The sequence below is a fragment of the Bacillus rossius genome, chromosome 14, assembly GCF_032445375.1.
Source record: "Bacillus rossius redtenbacheri isolate Brsri chromosome 14, Brsri_v3, whole genome shotgun sequence".
NCBI lineage: Eukaryota > Metazoa > Arthropoda > Insecta > Phasmatodea > Bacillidae > Bacillus > Bacillus rossius.
This window is the reverse complement of record NC_086341.1, coordinates 28,467,242-28,474,460: the sequence shown is the minus strand read 5'-3', so window position 1 is coordinate 28,474,460 and position 7,219 is coordinate 28,467,242.

The window sequence follows — 7,219 nt, the reverse complement described above, 5'->3', positions numbered from 1 at the left end:
CACCAAAATGCTTTAGTAGTAGCAGAAATGGGATCGTTACAGGGACGTCGGAACAGGGGGGGCAGCAGGGGCGAGGGGCGAGTCGCCCCCGTGCTGTTATGCATGGGGGGGGGGGGCGAGAGTAGCATTTCGCTCCCCTCCTTTTCCCAGAATAAATGTTTGGTCGTAGTAGTATTTTTCTCAACCAGTAGTTATAAACGTTGCATTGGTGATCACATTGATTAGAAAATCAAATTTATGATTGTCAATATACTGTAAAATGATTGCAAATTCCTATATGGTATTTTATTTAAATTGTACTACATCTAATGTCAGAGTGGTATTTAATACATACTACGTCATCGAATTCTTGGAATGGTATATTTAATATTTTGGTTCGGAAACTCATTAAATAGCACAATTTTGCATCTAAAATTCCAAATTTTCCGGGGGAGGGCCCCCCGACCACCCACTCTATGACTGAGGTAAGTGTGATACCTCTGTTCGCCCCCCCCCCCAACTAATGAAAACGTTCCAACGTCCCTGGAACGTTATAAATAATTAAAATGTATTACAAATTTTTCAATGTAATCAACGTGATTCAGTGTGTTTGATGTTTTCGAAGTAATAAAATTGATTATTACTTTACATTATTTTAATAATATTTACATTCAGAATAATTTATTATACTTATGTATTTTAAACACTCATATAATAATGCAATTTATGATTACCATTTAAGTTTTTTTTGTTTTTTTTAGCAATATATACATCAAAATTAATTATTATTTGTATTTTGATGGGATTAACAATGTAAAAGTGCACTGAGATAATACATGCAAATGCTCTCTTTTTTTTTTTTTGCGTAACTAGGAAATCGTTATGTATGTTCAAATGAAGGATGCAATTTTACGATACCATATATATTTATAGTATAGGCCTACGTAGTAGTGGTATGAAAAAAAAAAAAAAGGAAGGGGGCCTACTACCCCAGCTGCCCAGGGGCCCACAAATTCTCTCAGCGGCCCTTTTCGCAGTCGTAAGTTTCCAGAATCAAAACGTTCTGGAATTTTATTTATGTAGCGACATGTTAAAAGTACTCTATTTGGGTAATGGTAACAGGTTAGGTATCAAAGAAAAATCCAACTAGTAAAATACAGAAGTTATAAAAGCTCAAATCTTCGATTTACTTCATTTCCTTTAAAATAATTTCTTGGAAATTTTTTCCTTGAACATGTAATCCTTCAAATACTAAGGATCTTTGTGGTGTTTGAGGATTTGTTTGCCCCATCCCTAGTTTTCAGTTTTCCAGGGTTGCCCGAAATAACTCAGGCTAATACGATGCTAGTTCCATAATATAGGCCATAGCAGATATATTTTCCAATATCCTTGGTCTGTACCGTTAACGTATTTGTGTTGATGAGTCTGGATGACAAGTGCGACGCTTGCTGGTGCTGCTAGCGTGGTATCGCCTCTAAGCGCCAGGCTGTGGACTGACGCGCAGTCTTCTCGTCGGGCGTAGGACAACTATGCGATACGAGCTGTAACCATAACATTATATGGCAGTGAAATGAAGAAAAATGTGTTAAGCAAGTCCTTCTAGTGCTTCAGAAAATCTGTACAAGCGTTTAATGTCTAAAAATCACTCTGAAAACACATGTCTTAACCATTTTCACTGTCATATAAATACACTTTAAAAAATAAACTTCGGACACAGTTTATCTGGAGCAGTTTTAAAAACGTGTGTTTTTTTTCTGAAACTTAACACGTCGTATTGTAAGAGGTGCCCTTAAGCCTTAAAGAATAAAAACAATTGAAAGGATTCTTTGGACGTATTTAAACAACGCTATAAAGTAAATAGAAGGCAACATTTGGTGTTGCTCCATTTTGAAGCTATATATAACTGTTGCCATGGCCCCGTTGGCTGTGGACGCCGCCTCCTTCAGGGGGGGAGGGGGAGATGGGGGGAAGTGGACTCCTCAGCGGTGTTTACGCGGGTGCGCGGGCCGACGATAGCATCTGTTAGTTTCGCCCCAGTTGCACTGAATGGCGGCCGTAATCTCGCTGTCCGCAATCATCCCCCACCCCTGCCCGCCTGTTGGCAGATCATCTCGGAGATGCTGGACAGCCGAGTCGGCCAACTGCCTCCCGGAGAAGCACACAGCACGCCGCGTCTCTCTCGCGACCCCGTTTAACCTCCCGGTATCGAGAAGACAATCCGCTCGTGACTCAACTCCCGCCCTGCCGCCTCGGAGGACCCCGGCTGTCTGTAGTGAAACACAAGTTTTACCTTCAGCTCCGGCAAACTGCAGTGGCGGGGACTTGGAGATGTGGTACAACCACACGCTATCTTTCTTAGACCTGGCATCTTGTTCTCAACACGACCATTAGACACCAGCGCAAAAAAAAAAAAAAAAAACACAGGGCAGGAAAATCAAGAGAAGGATTTGGGTTTAGCCTATTGTAAGGGACCAGCCATTATTTGCCTGGAAAGTAATTTCAGAGGAAAACTGCAATAATAACAGCCGGACCCAGATTCGAAACCGGAGTTTCGCGAAAATTAATTCCAGTCCAACGTCCTAGCATTGCGTCAACTCACTTGGTTACTCACAGTTTCTAATGATTGAAATGATTTTTAATTTACCCTCAGTTTTTTCACCACTATCTAGCATTTACCGCTCGGAGAAAAGGTAGCCGAAGTTATTGTCACTTTTTTTGGTCCCGCACTATCCCTAAGTCACTGGTTTCTTATCACCACAATCTTGAAATAATTTAAAATTTTGCAAATGTAATAAACCAGTATTCAAATAAGTCGAAAGAGCTCCATATTTGTCAGAAAAATCATACTGATGGTTTCAGTTATTGAATCGCACTGAACTAGCCGTGAATCTTATAGTTAGTTGTTGCTGTGATTCTTAATGGTTTTCCCTCAAATTCCACAATCCCAAACACTAGTTTTATTTTAAGCCTACCGATTTTTCAACCAGCTGAAGGATCTAAAAAAAATAAAAAAAAAATAAGACGTTTAACGGATATATATATATATATATATATATATATATATATATATATATATATACATACATATACATATATAAGAATATTGTGCCTACGTTGTCTTTTCAACGAAGATGTTAGATAGCGGTGTGTGGTGGCTTCTGGTTGTGTAATGCTTAACCTCATGATGCAGGATTCAAAACAGCGTGACGTGATATACAATATCGCAATATTGTGAAAATGCAGTCCCTATGTGCACGACAAATAAAAACAATTAAATGTACATTATTTATTGTCATTTAATACGCACGAATAATAAAAACCATCGACCTTTAAGTTATTTAGTTTAATTTTTATTTGTCCTGTTTGATTAAATTTAACACTCAGTAGGAAACAATCACTGTACATGACCACATTCAAACGCTAGCGTAGAAATATTGTCTAAATAAAACCTTTGAAAAAACACTTATAATAATAGTATATAATACCAATGCACCATTCCAAACACCTTTCGAAAACAAAATTCTGACACTCATTTCAGTAACTTCACGCCCACGACTACAAGAAAATTAATATGAAATTCTGTCGCGTCCGCCATTGTTATCTAACTGAGGTCACAAATTTATGAAACGCATCTTGCTATTGTGATTTCAGAATGACACGTTTTGCCAGTTTTTACCAAACGGTATAGTCGACGGCTTGGTAGTACTATGACGTTGAAAATCACGTATCAATCTAATTGTCATCTTGCGGTATTTAGGATTGGTTTTGGTAGAAACCATAAAAAGAATTTGGACACAAAGAAATATGTTAAGTCCTTTTTTGGCTACCACAGCTTAGTGTATTTGGTTCAAAGATCGATAAACGGTTTTATTTATAATATTTTTTTAAGTTTTGTTTTTATAATTTTGGCCCACGGACAGTTGTGCTATTATGTATTTCGATGTCCGTGTTCAAGAGTGTAACGATTGGATCAAGATGGCCATCTAGATCTAGATGGCCACTACTCGGCTAACAAGACCAGGCGAGTCGCCGTCGCAGTAGGCTCAGCACAATATAACGTGTGTTATGTGCCCGGAATATTCTCCCGAGTGTACCGCATCCCAAAAAACTAGAGCGATATAGGAGTTGCCTATTTCCCAGGCACACTCATGAGCATTCACACGCCGTGGTATTCCTCCACTTACCCAGCTAGCCTTCGATGATCATCTCACCATCAATCAACCTTCGCCTTTTCGATCGGTTGCTAAAGTTTTTTATATTTTTATTCAGTACCTTAATGAGGAGAGATAGAATCCAACAGACGAGATCTTGTCTTCATAGTACTTTTGTTTTGTCGTAACAATTTATTTTTGTTTTCTGTTCATTACTTTAACTCTTGGTATCTTTTTTACTACCTCCTACACGTTCTTCAGCAAGCCATGTCTCCTCTCACTTCCTTTCTTCTCGTTGATGTTTGCCTCCATGATTCTTCACTGTAAACATTTTCTCTTCAAGATGTGTAATGTTTCCCAGTCATGAGCGTTTCATCTTCCGTATGGCCTCAGTTCATTTTCTCTCTTCGACGAATCTTCTCAGAACGGAAAGGCCAAAGAAAAATATTTAAAAAAAAAACTGTAAAATTATATTAAAGACATGTTGCAATAATATACTTTATGGAAAGAAAAATAATACACGTAAGCGTTACTGTTCTAAAAAGAGTCTCCGATGTGTTAGTGGGGCGGGATGATCAGCGCGACGCTCGCTGGTGCTTCTGGCGCGGTATCGCCACTAAGCGCTAGGCTCTGAACTGACGCGCAGTCTTCTCGTCGTCACAAGATAACTGAGAAATTTGAGCGGTAAACGTAAAATTATATGGCCGAGAAATGTTGATAAAGGTATTATGCACGTCCCTTAAGTGCTTTCAAGAATCAGTAATGTTTATTTTACACCTAAAAATTACTCTGAAAACATGCGTTTTAGCCATTTTAACTCCTCTAAAAATACAGTTTAAAAACTTCATCCAAAATCAAAAGTACTTTTCGGCCCTCAGAGAACTCTTAAATGCTTTTCTTAATTAGACACCACTTTGATATCTTGAGTAGTTTTGAAATCGCGTTGTTTCTCCTGAAGCTCTGCACACCGTGTGTGTGCCCGGGTGGGCGGAGCAACGCTAGGGAACGCTATCGGTGCCGTATTACAGAATATGCCTGGCCCAAGGATGCCGAGTTAAAGACCTGTCCGTGAGGTGCGGTGCTGAAGCGTGGCTGGTCGTGCCGCGGGTGCGGGCCCTACCACCCCCCAGGGTGATGGGTGAGGGGTGAGGGGTGCCGTACCGCTAACCTATAATCCGACCGCGCTCTCTCTTCCCCATCGCGATGAAGCCGGGAGGGCGGTAGTTCGGCGCGGCTAATCTGCAGCGTGCATCGCGCGGAAGAAGCGGGCGCAGTGGACTGGCGGCTGCACCCGGAGAGGAGGCGCGCGGGTCCACCTGGTCCACCGAGTCCACCGAGTCCACCGGATCCTGCCGGTGACTTCGAGTCCCCTGCATGCAGGAGTCAGAAAATACATCTTTAAAAAAAGTGAACGAGTCTTTCAGTACTCGCCAGAAGTGCGTACGAACAAATTAAAGTTGAAAATACACTTAACAATACGAAAAATCGGATGCGAAATTTAACGTAGAAGTCTTTAAAATAATAACCTAGCGTGATAAATACACAATTATTGCGTTTTCAACTAAATTTCTGGACGCGAATCAAACGTTGTTTCCACACCCGCCGTTAGAGTTGACTGCATTTAATTTACAGAACAAGATTTTAACTATATAATAAAACGGCTCTGATAAGTGCGGAGAAAACTTGGGGTAAAAATTAATCTCCTTCTTTGGACTTTATTTTCGACAGGGAATTTTATATAAATGTTAAAATTTTTTAAACAGTTAATACAATAACGGTTAATTTTGTCTTTGTGAACTTTCTTTCGTGCCACCCGCCACAGATAGCAGCACCGTGGTTACATATTTCCGTTCCATGTGACTTCCGTTCCATTCAGAAAATTAGTCCTACCATATGCATGTATTAACACATCAAAAAATAAAAAATTATAGTCCCTCGGTAAGTTACACCCATCACATGTTGTCATCTGGCGTGAATGAAGAGTCAGCGCTCACACAAGGCCACTGCCAACCTGGATACACATACGGTGTGTACACTGTAATTTTTTTTCAATTACACATTCGGTGGTCGTGTATTTTTACATTTTTGTCGTGTAATTAGAAAAAAATTCAGTTTGTACATTATTTCTTGTGAAAAATTACTACTAGCCTATGTACATCTTTTATTTGACACCAAATGTGGGTTTAATTTATAAACATTCAACATTAGTGTAAAAACACACAGTTGTCGTTTAGTATCCTGTTCTTCTTATAGTTTTATTACTTACAAGTCCTAATAAAATTTCATTAACATAAAGTAAAAAACACGTTTTTTTGTGATAATAATACAACAGCGTGAGTGTTATTTTACACAATGTGTAAACGTTTTGAAAAACTATTAGTACCTAAGTGTAAAATTACTCACGTTTATCTCTGTGTGCCTATCAGGAAAAATTCCGTGTGCAAAATTACAACATCGCGTAATTTTACACCAAAATGTAGCTTGATATTCTAAGAACTTATCATTTGTGTAAAAATACACATTGCCATGTAAATTAGGGATACTTTTGAAAGATTTACTCACACAATGAAAAATATTTCTTAAAATTACATATACAAACTTTTAATAATTTTACTTTTTTGTAGTGTAATTTTTTAAAACAAGTACAGTTTGTGTAATTTTACACGTATGTTTCTAGTTAAAAAATTTGTGGTACAGATTTCGTTAAAAATACGTAAATGTAAATATTATATTTCAATATCTTATTGTTAAGTAACACATTGGGCTGTATTTGGAAAATTACACATACAAGTATTAAATTTATGAATGTCCTATTTATGTAATGGTACTGTAGTTGTATATAAACGCTTGCGTCATTGTAAAAGTGCATAAAAATTTTCATAGTAAATTTACAACGACCAAAGAACTACAAAGATACAATTTGTGTCACAATTTATACTGACAAAGACCCATTAAATTACATTAGGTTACGAAAGTCGTTTTCCCATTTCTAATGGTTGTAATTGTGCCCGATGGGAGTGAGGACTAAGATGTTTGGCTAATAATCAGAAGGTTGTGTGTTCGATTCTCCGCTAGGTCACTCAGAATAT